Genomic DNA, 15223 nt, shown 5'->3' with positions numbered 1-15223 from the left:
TCTTCTGTCGATTAATATAGAGCAAATATTCTATCCACCCATCCATCCTCATCTGTTTATCTGTTGCCGGGTCGCGGGGGCAGCAGCTTCAGATGGTCGCCTTCCCCCAGGCGACATCCACCTGCTCCGACTGGGGGATCTCGAGACGCTCCCAGCCAGAGAGGAGATATAATCCCTCCCCTCGGTCTCCGGACTTACACTTCCATATCAATATCTCTCTGCCAATCGAATGACTTTTCAAAGAAACAAATCCAAAGTGCCAAATGCAGTCAATAGACTACTGAAAAAACAGTTTTTATAAATGTGCAATTGTACAACTGCTGAGCCATGTTCGCTAAAAGATGACCGTAAATGCACACGTCTGATCCACTTTAGTTCATGCCAAATGAAACCGCTATAAAAAGCAGTAATTTAATAATATTGTTTCTATATCAAATGACCTGAATCCATGTTGGAAAACCATCAAAAAATGCTGCGTACGCCATTTCATAAATCAATAATAGGTTAGGGAAAAAAAAAAAAATCAGGTTAAAAGCCTGGGTTTGTAGCTCACATATTTGCTTTGGTTTGTGATTTCACATGTCAAACCTTCAGCCTTCTCCATTCTTGCCGCTTCTCTTTCCACTGTGAGCGGCGGAACAAAAGCAGAGACGGCAGCGAGACGTATCTTTAAAAAGAAACTGCACAGTGGTGTGGAATAATTTGGAAAACTGTCACAGAGAGCGAATCCTATCTCTGAGAATGCCAGTCTCACGGACACACACACACATGCAGACACGCACACATACACACAAGCTGGGTGTTTACATCATACGGGAAGGTATTTTTTCCCTTCACACTGCCAGGGAACAGGCCCACGCATGGACACACAGACGCTGACTCAGGCTAGAAGACTCTTTGAGGGGGGGTTAGGGTTAAGCATGTGTGTACATATACATCGGTGTCCGTCTTCCTTGTAACTCGCAGAGATGTAGCTGTAACTTTCCCAGACATTTATCTTCCCCATTACGGTTTGTTTGTGCTCTAAAGTTGTGTAAATGTGTCTGGTGTGGTTAGAGAAATGCAGAGCTTGTGGATAGTCCGAACTCATGGTGAAAAGTTGATTGCATCATCACTGTTAGCGGAACAGAGATTTGTTCTTCTGTCGCTGCTCAGTGTAGTCGGAGGGTGGGGGGGGTGGTCTGTAAAAAAAGGGTATATAACGCTCTTAACTCTTAAACGTTCCCACTACTCTTATTCTAAACCAGCTGATGAATGGTGTCCGGCCACGGAGCTCCAAGAAACACGAGAGCTGACTTCCGCTCTCCTCAGATACGCGTCTTCTTTTTTGAAAACAGTGGATTATCGAAAATCATCGGCAGAGATAAAACCCAATCCCTCTGGATGGGAATCAAGAAAGGTCAAACAGCGATGGAGTTGTCATTCAGGAAGCACACAGTTATCCGTCACCAGAACCGACCAATGACGTGGCAGAAAAACACCACAACACGTCAAAGCCGGAGCAACAGATACAAATCTAGAGAAGAATTTGAGGATTTGCAAGCTTGATATACCACTAAGAGAAAGAGTTTCATCAGATAAAGTTTGGATTTCTTTATGTCTGTTGACTCAAGAATATGAGCGAACCAGATAGAACTCTTGAACATTACCAACTTTGACGGGGTGAATTATAGAGCTGCAACAACCGGTCCGGTCGACTAAAATCGACTACTAAAGTAGTCAACAAGTTCATTCATCAACCAGTCCACAGTGAGAGGAGAGCTGAGGCTACAAGACCAACACAACCTCAAGGGGCGAAAGAATGGGACAATTTCACAAAGGACACATCAAAGGACACATACCTTTCACACCACATTTTGAGCAATTAAAATCCAAATGTTTCAAAACAGCATTTAACACGACACAAGTCTTCACAACTATTTCCATGCATTTTTAACACGACAATCACGTTGGTGTCCTCAACCTGTGCAGGTTGTATACCGACTACTTGACTATCAAAATAATTATTCGCTCAAATACTACGATATTTCTTCTCTAGTTCTGTAACTAATTTTCTTGCCTTGTTCAGAGTACCGACGAATACTTGAAATGCTGGTGGCATGTGACATTTACTTTGAAAAAAGAAAAACCCTTTTTTAGAAATAAAAATATATATATATATATATATATAAATATAACAAATAAATACAGAATGTATGCAGAAAAATTCTACATTTTATTGTGACAAAGTTTAATAAATAATACATACAGTGCTGTCTTTTTTTCACATTCAAAAATGCTTTGTTTTTCAGGGGGTATTTGACCAAAAACATATTTTACAAGGGGAACAGCGCTCCAATACAGATCGAGGACAATTGACCCACGGGAAGTCAGGAAATATATTGTCCCCAAAGTCACACGCCATATAGTTATCTTTTGGTGGACACTGCAGTGGCGGTCTCATAAGGGGTTAGATTCCCAGGAAGTGCGGTTGTGCCAAATGGTTGTGTAAACGCTTCGTGTTTGTCGGCACAACGGATAAAAAAGGAAGAGTATAATGAAGAGAGGCAAAAGCACATTATATAAAGCAAATAGTTCCCGAGGTCATTTTTGTCTGCACACACATTGTAACAGCGACCGACCCAGACACACACTCACTTGTGACATCACTGTAACTAGCCAGAAAGAAGTGAGTAAGAGTGAGCCAAGCTGACGTCATCCCATTCACTCAATGTCAATTACGTAAGAGTCCAGCGGCTGCAGGACAGACATGATTTTTGTGATGGGGCAAGAACACATAATTGCAATCTCATGTGTGTGCAGAGAGGCATGCGGATGACATCATCGGCGAGGGGCGGGAGGATGACGTGGGCGTGGTGGCTATGTCATGGCGTGACTGTTCAGGGAGAGGTGGAGACTAGGGGCAGGACTTGTCAGAGAACTTATGCAATGCAGAGCCAAATTTAGACCAAAAAAATGTTGGTTTTTTTCCCCTCACCACAGCGTGAATTTGCAGATTTGACCTGGAAGCAGCTGCGACAAAGCACTCCAGCACACGCGCTAATGTACAGCAACACTCATAAACAATGCCTCCTAAGGACAGGATATCCTCCCACCCACGTCCCTGTGTTGCCTAGTAACCGGAGCAGCGTCACCGCCTGCATGCCTCCACGGCTGGAAACAACACACACGTTCAAACACGAAGACAGCAACACAAACATCAACTCCTTGAACTCAGCGGCTCCTTGAAAAAGCACCTGATAAGAGCGCCAAGGCTGAGCGAGCTGATACTCGCCACAGCTGCCCTCTTATTCATCAACCACGGATTTAAACCAAACATGACATCAGCTCTTGTAAACATGAAAAACTTTTTCCCTATTTATAAGCTCTATTTTCGTAGCCGCTGACGTCCTCCTGCGCTCTGCCCTGTTTGTGTATTGATGTGCGCGTTGTGAGGACGCCACCAGCAATAGCTCAGCGAGCATCAGTGGATCGAGGCTAATTGAGAAGAGGTGCTCAGTGCTGTGGACAAAGAGTCTATTTCAAATCTGCAGGAGGCCTATTGAAGACCATTATAACCTCAGGGACAAAGACCGGCATCCTTCCTCTCCGCTGCTTGTTTTTCAACACATGAGCATGCACATGAAAACAACGTATATTGACTGTTCAATGTACGCTAAATCAACTCTTTTAAAAAGCAAAAAGAGCTTCACCAACTGTGGCGCACAATCTGTTGCATCATGAACACCACGGCTTTAGACAGTTTGTTCAGATAGCATTAGAGGAGTCTGACTTTGTTTCCTGCAACAGACTCATAGGTGGGAACGCTCCGAGAAACAAAGATATCTGAAACAGGAGTCACGCAGCAGTCTACTCGCTGTCTTCTGGAGTCATCTTCTTTCAAAAAAAAATGCAGAGTCATCACATTTTTGTCAGGCTATCTGAAAATTCTAAAAACTAACTCAATGGGAATCGTGTACTTATTATACAATTTTTTTTTTTTGCTACTAATAAAAAAGTTGTTCAAAAGTTGAAAGGGAATGTGTGCGAGACATTGAAGTTGCAGGTGGACTACAATGGAGGGAGTGAACCACACTGGCAGAACAGACACTGTCACTCATTAGAGGGTCCAAGGTCAGACGGAGGAGGCTGGAAGGTACCATCTTCTCCAGAGCTGGAAGGAGCTGGTCCTGATAAGAGCCACCTGGGTCCGGAGGAGGGGAGCATGACTTGTGATCGTTGCCATGGTGACGAGGGAGCCAGCGACCGGGACTGGCGTCAACGACTGAGGACCAATTGGACGAGGACGGCGTCCACGTAGAGAAACTTTTGTGTAAAGGGTCAAGACCTCAGATAGTTTTTTTGTCGCTCTACCGGACTACTGCTAAGGCTAAGTCAGGCATAGCTTCTGACCCAGAATTCTGCGTATGTATTAGACTCCTCTGTCAGGGAATACATTTCTTGGATGTAACTTGTTGGTTTCTCGGTAGTCATTCTCACGAGACACGGACACGCGGAGGTACGCGGGAGGTGTATTTCCAACAATGGCGAAGCAGCATTAATAACATACAAGAGACCAGGGAGTTTGTCTACACCTAAAAGGGAAATAATAAGATTCCACTGGTAGAAACACAGTCTAACCTCGGACTCACACCAAAAACAGTTGCGTTTTATGACAGCTCGGTCGTACCATGCAGTGACTCACACCAGAAGTGGTTTGATGTCTGGATGTGGGAGGCGAATTTGTGAATCCTAGAATGGTAGCGTAGTAGCAACTTCCTCACCCTCTGTTTGGCTAGAATTGGCCATTTCATCTGGCCACAAAACCGTTCAGAGCAGGCTAAACCTCCGAGGTAAACAGGGGAGCCATCATTCCAAACGGAGGTGAACAACTGAGGTAAGTAGCCGAGCAGAGGCATATGTTTACAGATAAGTTGTCAATTCTTCAGGAAAATGACTCAATTTGAAATTGGCTTAGGTTAGAGTTCGGGGAGCAGAGGCATTTTAGCCAATCAGAAGCGAGGAAGGAGGTACCTTCCCCTACCATCCATTTGCAAACACACAAGCGGGAGCCAACACGCGTCATCAGTTCAGTCAAATACGTGAGATTTGCAATGGCAGGTTTAAAGTGAAGAGTTAGCGCCATGGCACATTGTTTATGTTTCAAAGCTCAGAGCCATTCAAAGTCTCTGACTGTAGTTTTATTTTGAAATTTCACTTTTCAAAATGTTTTTTAAATGTTCCAAAAACAGAGCTCTATCTTATTTCAAGCAGTGCCGTTCTGATATTTGAAGCCATTTTGTTTGTTTCGATTCTATGTGAGAAGTTGAAGATGACACGGAACGTGACACAACTGTGTCAGATGCAAAAAAGAGATTCCAAAAGTACGCGAAACAGACAATTAAATTTGAGTGTCAACTCCAATGCTGTCTAGCAACATTCCCACTGTGCACACCAGGGATCAGCTGTGAGCATTCCATGGCCCAGCTCTTCCCTCCATCGTCATGGGGAACGGGGATGTACGAGCACGGTGAGACCAAGCCGCCACATAGAGCACCATACCAGTATTCATGTGGCTAACCGAACAGACCCCTGATACAGACGTATGGCTGTTAAATGGCATCACACAGCAGAGGTACAAGGCTGCGTGCCTCCCTCCATTCCAGCCATTCTTACCAAAGCAGAGACAAATGCCAGGTAGCGAAGCCTCTATTGACCATGTCTCATATCGCAATCGTTATTTTGCGACATACATTGCTATGATTTCACTGCTCAGCAAAGGATCTAAAATGGCTGAAGTTTGAATCCAACAGTGTTTTTATCTTTCAGAAAATACAAACGTTGACACCTTCATATGTCCTTACTCAAACTTTACATGTGTACTTTTATAATATTTGTGTACAGCGTGTTATTTACCATGTGTTCTTATTGACAGTTCCAGCAGGGCGGTTTTTTTTTTGTCAACAAAATAACTTGAAAAGCTTCATCCTTGACAGATAGCAGTTACTCCACAGGCAAATCCCACAAAACAGCACTTCCCTCATCTCTATTGTTGCTAGGTTACAGGAACTCTCATAAAGATCCACCATGTTCCTTCCCGAGGTCTACCTATGACAGATTCCATCATTATGGACCCAAACCCCTCTCACTCTCCAACCCAGTTTTTTTTTCTCTGATAGAAGACGCATGACACAGAGCAGCCAAAAAGTAATGACTGCAGCGAGTCCACAAGAGGTCCAAGTTTAAAGTCAACAAAATACGTTGTACTTTGGCATCGCCATCATATTTTGCTTTTATTTATGTTTTCATTTTTGGAATGTGTTTCCTCGCCTTAGAATTTTTATTTACAGGATTTTCCCATGCAAATTATTTTAATTTAATTTTCGAAATTATTCTCTGTTATGAGCTACACCACACTTATTTTTCTTACTTTTTTAGGTTCATTCTCACCTATTACAAACTTCAGATTGTCATAACGAAATGTATTTGAATTATTACAGTGCTTATTTCTCAGTAGAAAAAAAGGACTGGCCTCTCTAGGCTTTAACATCCAGACTATCCCTGAAACTCGCATCCTAACTGAAGTATTCTGAACAATATTAAAACTCCTTTGGCAAAAGGAGATGAAAGTTTCCTTCTAACAACCAAGCCATTTTCGTCAAGTCTTCACTGACTCATTAAATATTGTTTAATAACTTCATACACTTTGATTTTTTTTCCCCACAAATGAGTGTGAAGAATTTCTTTAATTAGTTTGACTATACTTAGTAAGCTCAGATCCAGTGGGAATCAAAGTGGCAGCAGAGGATTCATGATCTAATGTACTTAGAGAGAAGTGGCTTTCAATGCGTCTCCGCAAGTGCACGCAGGCATCCTTCAACTGTAGCGCTCGAGGAACATGGAAGGAGACATCAGCACATCACAAAACATAGGCATCGAATACAGCCACAATCTCTATGAAACAATAGCCAAATTAAATGAGCACTATCTCACGAAATATATTGTTTTGACTGGGAAAAAAACAGTTGCGTGTTCAAACAAGTTCAATTGCAAATGACTAAGACAATCAGGTTTTTGTTAAATTTCCAGCTAGTTCTGAATGTTTCCTTTTCATAAGCCAGAGGCGCTTCACTCAAAGAGAGGTACAACCATCTGTCAAACAAGTTTTCGTAATGAGGAGAATTAATGAAGGCTTCGTGCGCCACTCATTGAGCAACAGTACACCGGTTTCTTGTGTCACTGAGAAATGATGTTGCTGAATCAATGCTCCTGGCTTTCATGGGCTGTGTGAGGTCACTGATGATTTTCCAGGATGGTGTCCAGTATCAGAGCTGCACTGCATCACCATGACCTCACTGCTACGTTCGGTGAAGAACATAAATTATGGGTGTAATCTGCACACATACCAAACAATCTTGAGCTGCTAACATTCATATTTCACCCTTAGACTCTCCTCTCTAACCCAGTGTTTACAAGCACAATACCCAGGACCACATGGTCCAAATGACAAAGCAATTTTCTTCATTCATAGCCTCTTTTTTGTGTCTTCGTAAGCATGTTTTTCAACTAACAAAAAATGTGTCGATGACAGTCACTGTCTTCAGTTTTGGTGGAGCTTTCTCCCAATATTTGGATGCATTCATTCATCCTCTCATACAGTAGTCAGGCTTAGGTCATGCATCACCATACGTCTTGTTTTTAGAGGCAGGAGTCATCTTAATTTATCACTCTAATTCTACAGTTTTGTCCAGCAATATCCATCCATCCATTTTCCACTGCTGATCCAGCAGTCAGAGCAAGAGACTTCCCTCTTCCCAGAAGCTTGATCCAGCTCCTCTGTGGGAATACTGAGTTTACAGAGCAACAAAGTCTATGTGGTGCCTAGAGTCCAGCCTGCGGCCTCCTCCCACCAGGACATGCCCGGAATACCTTACCATCCTGAAGACTTCTCACTTCATGTGGAGGACAGGTCTTTCTACTTAGAGTCCCTCCTGGATGACTGAGCTCCACACCCTATCTCAACAAGTTTTCCCCCTCTAATTTTGCTCAGATCGAAATTCAAAATCGTGAAATCCATATCTCGCAAGTCACAGGATTTGATTGGTTTATGTGGCATGGAAGAGTGCTGCTATTGGTGGGATATTTGACAAGACCACTAGAGGGCTCACGCCTTTGGCGATCGGCAGTCGCCGCGCTATATAAACTCACCAAAAGCAAAATTGTCTAAAAAAAAAAAACTCTGTCTCAAAATCAAAAGGTAAAGGGTAACACGATGGACCACTAAACCAAGAGCTTTGCCGTTTGGTTCAGCTCAGATACAGAGTCTGCAGAACCTGCCAGACTCCCTCACTCTGAAACAACACCCCTGAATACTCCAACAACCCACAGGTTAAACAGGGCTAACCTCATGTGACCTTTTACTGTGTGACTAACACATCACTCAATAAATGGAAGTTAAAACCTTAAGGGAAAAATGAAAAGGAACTATGTAAGCTACTGAATCATCCACATTACCCTGTCGTGTGAAAGACAATTTGAACTTCCGTACACGTCCCACCGAACTTATCTGTTTAATTTCAACTCACCGCCCTCAATTGTCTGTCGCAGAAAGAACTGAATTAAGACGGAATCTGGCGGACGACCATAAAAGGGCATGGCGTCATCTATGACGTGTCGCCAACTGAATGTTTCAGGAGCATCAGAAATACAAGTTTTTCTTCACTTCATTCACCACACTTTATTCGTCTGTACCTCATCACACAGAGTCACAGATCGCGGCGTTTTGCACTGTTAATGCTGAGTAAGGCGTACCCTGGCAACCGAAAATAAAAGCGCCTGACGCCTTTATCCGAACACGCAGACGATTCATTTCATTCACACATGAATTATAGATCCATTATGAGCTGTTTTAGCTGCGACGGGGGAATCAGACGAACAACAGTTGTAGCCAGAGCGCACCAACCCACTGAGCCATCCATACCAATTATCTCTAGTGTCTAGGGTGGAGTCTGAATTCAATATTCAATTTACTCAATTCACTTTCTCATTGGAGTTCCCAAATAAACTGAGGCGAGCCAGGCAAAGGATGCTTTTTTTTTTTTTTTTTTTGGGGGGGGGGGTGGTCTAGGGCTAAGTGAACACCACGCAGCAGGGTGTCCAATGAGGGACAAGAAGAGGTGCAGGGGCGAGAACTCCATTGAGCGCAGCCATGGGGGGTCAATATGTGAATGAACGTTTGCCTTGGAGGTGAATTATGAATGAGAGCACTCTGAGCACTCCTGGAGAGAGCATGTCAGCCCCTGTCTCCTTCACTCAGTCTCCGCCACTTTCTTTCCATCTCTCCTCCTCCTCCTGTCCTAATTCTCCATCATCCCTTCCTCTGTTTCATCTCTCACTGCCGGATTAATCTTCTCATCTGGCTCATTCTTGCTCATCTGATATCTCCTTTTTTTCCCCCTATTATTCCCCCCCCGCGCTTCTCTTTCCATCCAACGAAATCAGCATCTTCACGTCCCAGTCTCCAGACCGGGGGGAACCGGAGGTAGACACACAACGCACGTTGTCTGTCTGATGAGAAGATTCTATTTCCCAGCACATGCATATTTACAGAGACGCACTCGGTGGCAAGAGGAAAATAATGCAAAGCCAACAGTCCTGCACGTGCAAAGGCAGACACATGCAATAATTGAAACGCTCTCAGGAACTGACACACTCATTTCTCCCAGCTGTTCTGCTGGCCAGCCAACATGTGTGTGTGTGTGTGTGTGTGTGTGTGGGGGTGCCAGTGTGTGTATTCGTCTGTGTGTAATCCAATGTGCTGCTGCTCAGCCTGTGCCACGCTTTTTCCTCTGTTGCTGTGCGTCTGATCAGATCTGCCTCCTCAACCTGTTTGCCGTCTATGGGGCGCGCGCACACACACAAACTACTACTTATCAAACCACATCCAGTGAGCACCAAGATTCGAGGGGAAAACACCAAGTGTTTTTGGAACCTCAAACCAACACACTGAGCGTGTGTGTGTGTGTGTGTGTGTGTGTGAGTGCTGCACTGTCAACTCTGCTCACACACACACACACACACACACACACACACACACACACACAGACACACACAAGTGAGAGGGAACAGAGGGGGTCAAAACTGCCCTCTGTAAATGGGGTGCTGTGCAGCTCCCTCCACTAACTTACTTGAGAAGTGCTGGACTGGGATCATGCTGTTCCCTAAAAAGTAAAGCTCTCCTTTTGATCCCTTCACTCCAGTTTCTCATTGGTCACACACCGCTGGCTGGAGGAAAACAATCCCCAAACTCTGGAATAGTTCACATGCAGAGCGGCTGACCATCCGCTGAGAGGCAGCTCCCTGCAGCACATGTCAGCACCTATACACGCGCGCGGCAAGTCACCTTAGAATCCTCCTTATGTTCCCTTCTCCACTCGCAGACTTTTCTCGCCTCCTTTCCTTCCTTCCGCGTCCGTCCTTCTTCTCGGCTCCTTGGTCAGTTCCCAGCGTTTCTCCCGCGACCCTCCATATCCGCCCCGCCAGTCGTTTCTAGCCACCGAGCGTACGTACCTGCACACACACACACGCACACACACACACGGGCCGCTGCGTTCCTATAGTCGCGCGCGCTCTCTCTCTCACTTCAGTGTTCATCTGAGCTCCCTCTCTCTCTCGCTCTCTCTCTCCCTCTTCTCCTCCACCGGAGAGAAGCTCAGTGAGCGTGTGTGTGCGTGTGTTGGTTTCTCCGCCTTGCCCCGCCAGCAGCGGAGGACTTCCCCCTGTGCCCGCCCCGGGTCTTAGCGCCGGCCCTTTTCAGTGAACGGCTGCGATTGTGTACGGAAGGTGACGTCAAAGATCGTCTATGGTTTTGAAGAGACGTTTCTTTTCCAGTTAAATTGACACGTGAGCGCGACTGGATCCGAATCGGCCTCTTAAACAGGTTGTTGGGTTTTTAGGTAAATAATAAACGTTTCATTGTTATTGTCTGTTGTTGAAATACCATTCGTTTCCTGGAAATGTTTCATACTTTCACTTCTTTCCCCATGTCAAACTCTGTATCTGATCATGTTTAACAGTTTTTTTTCTTTTATATGCTTTTCTTTGTGATCATGTTTTTTATCATGAGCATGTCATATTCTACCTGTTAACGTGTCTGAATGTATGTTGCATGCCATCACACAAATACATGCTTGTGAATTATTTATTTTTCCTTAGTCATTTTCCATCAAGGAGTATTGATACTAAATACAACAGTCTAGTTTGTCAAAATGAATTGCTCATTCTGGTCATTCATTCCTTTAAGATCATATTGAGCGTGACTAATTTGAGAGTAATCTTTCTAACTGAGATTAAAAGTAAAAATCTATTAATAATTCTGCAAGTATCTTTTTATTATTGACATGATATTAAAAATGGTCTGCATCTATTTTATGATTTAGATCATATCAAAGCTGAGCGTGAACGTTTTAATGTGTCCCAAATGTCATCCCGTATGTTGATCGCTAGATTTCCCAAATAGTCTGACTCACAATTATTAGTCATTATCTAAACCCGAATTGTGTGCAGACAACTGGGGATAATCATATTAAGACCCTTGCTGACTTCTGTTTACCGCGGCCTGTGACCTTTACTTGGTTTTTCTGCTCAGATTCTCGTGATATTCCCTCTTGGCTTCGGTTCACAATCCGCCACATTATGTAGGATTTCGTCTTCTCTTCGAAAAACCATTAATACCAATGGTTCGACTTGGTTTGTTTGGAGGATTACCAACACCAAAGATGGTTGGTTTTAACAAATGTATTGTCAACAGCCAGACAAACATGTCAATTTACACAGCTTAATTGAAGCAGTGTTTTTTTTTTTGTCAGCAAGTTGCCTTGAGTCTGTACTGCAGTCGCTATGGCAACAGCAGGGCGAAGCGGGGAAAGAAGCAAGAATCAGGGTGCCACTGTACATGGAGGATGGAGCTGGTTACTGGTTAAGTTAAAGCCTTTTTATTGTTATATTGCAAACAATGCAAACTATTTTAGCATTGCATCATTTTCTTCATTGTGAACGCTAAATCTTCTGAATTATAAGTGTCACCAGACGTACTTTATTAGTCCTTGCGTTTATTTAAAACCGACAGAGTGAGGCATCATTTTAAGCATACGCAATCTTTATGCAGCTACCCTGCTTCTCCTCTGGCTCCCTCCCTCCGCTCCTTTCTCAGAGCGTCATCAGGTTGCCCTGGCAACGGCCGTCCTATAAGAGACGGAGATCATTATGGACCATGAGACTGAAGGACGTGTTTTTTTTTTCCTTTCAAGACAGGAAGTTGGTCAGTGAGAAGCCTGACCTGACAGGGGTTTTAAAAAGTCAAGCTCTTGCTGATCCATTCGAGCCCTTCAGAACCACAGTTAAAGTCCAGTGCCTTTGCAGGCTGCTGAAATCCACACATTTCATTAGATATGCGTGCGTGATGTAAACATCTTGCCTGAGGAAACCGTGAAGCAGAACTTAGTTGCGCGCTTCTGAAATAATGGATCTGACAGACGTGGCAGCGATCGGACGACTGAAAGCCTCCAGTCAGGAATTCCAAATGTGCTCCCGTTTTATTCCTCGGTGGAGGAGTTGAGGCGGTAAAAAAGTGCACAGCAGCATGTTCAAGTTGAGAGATGGAGGCGCAAGAAACTCCGCGGAAACTGTTTTGTTTGATAAAGATCAAAGAGAGATGCGGCGGGAATGAAGTGTGTTTACGAGTCCTCGGACTGCTTCTTCCAGGGCCCTATTATTTGTGGTGTAGTGTGTGTGTGTGTTGGCATGAGTGAGCTGAGGGGAGATGCATTAAGCTGAAGTGACAGTGGGGATCTTTAAAATGCCTTCCAAAGTTTGATATGGAGGAAGATTTTATCCCGGAGCTTCCCAGACGCTGGAAGATAAGAGATGAGAGAGGATGGTAAATAAAAGGGAGAGCAGGTCAGAGGAGTTTGAAGCGAGGAGGACAGTGACTGACAGGAGAATGATTCTTGTGAAAGACGCCACTTCCAAGTTTCACATCTGCAACACTGTCTGCGAATGCAGGTCACAAAACAGATGACAAAGCGAAGCAGCTGCAAGTGAGGTGAAGCAGTTTGAGTCGAGCATTTAAACGTTTTATGGGCATAAACTTGGAGGCCGAAGAAGTTGCAGTCGACATTTTTGTAGGACATTTCCAGTCACGTGTCAGGGACATTTGGTCAACTCATTTTCCATACACAGTTTTGGGAATTCTGCCTGAAAAGCAAGTGCAAGAAATAAGTCGCAGTTCCATCGATAGGAACCTACCTGGCTGATGTACGTCAGATATGTCGCAGGAAGCATCTGGAGTCCAGGCGGTTATGTCATACCCAAACCTTGGCAACACTTCAGATTGGAGAGCCCATTTTTCATTATCATTATTACATGCTTATTAACCATTAAAAATCAGTAATTAGTCAGGTTGCGACGGCACAAGCAAAATTTGGTTTGGCGCACTTCTCTGTTTTATAGATTTGGTTTAATACATTTTCAGTAAAACAAGGGCTACTGTTTTAATTTCTTTTTAATTTATTATTATTTGAATTATCGGGACCATTAAGAATTTCTGTCTGTTCCTCAAAATATAACATAACATTATGAATAATAACTAAATAAATAAATAAGTCTGAATAATTCTGAAACCTTTAAAAAAATAATATTGCATGAGAGTGAGATTTTGGAGAAATTCCTTAAAAAAAGCTTTGCCCTGAGCGTCTGATTTTCCATCTAAAACAAGTGTCCTACATCCTAGGACACTCAGGTACTCACAGCTGAATATCTACACAGGGTACCAGTAGTAACCGTTACCCTTGTTTTATTTCTGCAGCAATCAATAAAACATTGTGTCAAACTCAAGGCTCGGGGGCCAGAACCGGACTGCTAAGCCATTCCATGCGGCCCACAAGACCTTAAATATGTCCACAATATACAATTACCAATTTACTCCAAAAACAACACGATCAAATGCACACAAAAAAGGGTTTTAAATGCACTTTCTCTCCGAGCTATAGCTGTTAGGTTAAAGAAAAAAGTTCAGTTGAGTTCACTATTTTTGTTAGTTATGGTTTTACCCTAAAAATATTACCATATCTTACATATTTTTTTAAATCGACAAACACAGACATAATAATCTTTTGGAATATCCTTCATATTCTGAATTCTTAAAATTAAGTTGGTGTAATTTAATTAAAAGTAGTTTGAAACCAACTTAGTAAAAAACTAACAAATGTTGAGGAGAAAACTGCACAAATATATTTCTATTCTGTTTGTCGTTCATTGCTTTTTAATTTTATTTCTCCTAAGTTAATGACCTTATCTATCATTTTAATTGAGCAGAAGTCAAGTTGTCAGAGAGTTTGGGGCCAGTGTATTTTACGGCCATTATATATGACAAAACATTGCTATTTTCAAGCTTTATATTGTTGTCTAAGAAGTAGGAAAACACAATATGTATCTAGCCACTGTAACCTTTAGCTTACCTTCTCTATACAGAGACTGAAATCCAAACAGGATTTCCTGTCTGTCCGTGATCCTTCTATCTTAAAAAAAAAAGACTGCTTTCTCACTCTGTCTACAAGAGAGAGAACTCAGCAAAAGTGTGGGTCAGCAATCATGAGGGTGACAGGAAATGGGCAGGCAGATCTGCTGTCAGTCACACAGCCTCTTTACTTCTTCCTTTCCTGACTCTCCATGTGTGTTTCCCCACTTCTCACTGTCACTTTTCTTTATCACCCCCTCAAGTCTGACAAGCCAAAGATTTCCACTCGCTTCAGAGGGGGAAATAAACGAGAGGTGTAAAAGACGCTCGGTAGAATCCCTCCAACTCTTCCCTCGCACACTTGTCTCACGTTTCTGGGGGACATCTCGCAGCATTCTTTTTTTTTTTTTTTTTATCGCAACACTTTAGTGGACCGTGTTTCCATATCATCCCTCGCACTTGTAGACGCAAAACAATCCTCACAGGACAAACCCAGCAGACGAAGAAAGGAAGCAGAGACTCTCTCCGCTCCAACGCTTGGATCGATATCAATCCTCACTGGGAACCGTTTATTTTGGAATGGGAGTGAAGCCCATTGGGTGACAGAATCCACACTCACACGTGTGCGACATTATAAATCTTACTGCTGGTGGAGACACCCTCAACACGCTAAAGGCCAGACAAGTAGACTCCTGTTGGGATCAAGCTTCACTTCTCTGGAGACACAGA

At 43.4% G+C, this 15223-nt stretch overlaps 1 protein-coding gene across 1 annotated transcript in view; it reads right to left on the bottom strand.

The window, feature by feature from the left end:
* The window catches only part of ches1 (checkpoint suppressor 1), a 65677-nt gene extending 54963 nt beyond the window's left edge, over nt 1-10714 (bottom strand). Inside the window, exon 1 of the mRNA XM_053880262.1 lies at nt 10382-10714. The gene's annotated coding sequence lies outside the window, so the exon portion shown is untranslated. The remainder of the gene's footprint in view (nt 1-10381) is intronic.
* Nucleotides 10715-15223: the final 4509 nt, after the last annotated feature.

The sequence above is a fragment of the Synchiropus splendidus genome, chromosome 12 (assembly GCF_027744825.2).
Source record: "Synchiropus splendidus isolate RoL2022-P1 chromosome 12, RoL_Sspl_1.0, whole genome shotgun sequence".
Classification (NCBI taxonomy): domain Eukaryota; kingdom Metazoa; phylum Chordata; class Actinopteri; order Syngnathiformes; family Callionymidae; genus Synchiropus; species Synchiropus splendidus.
This window is presented reverse-complemented; position numbering and strand designations above follow the sequence as displayed.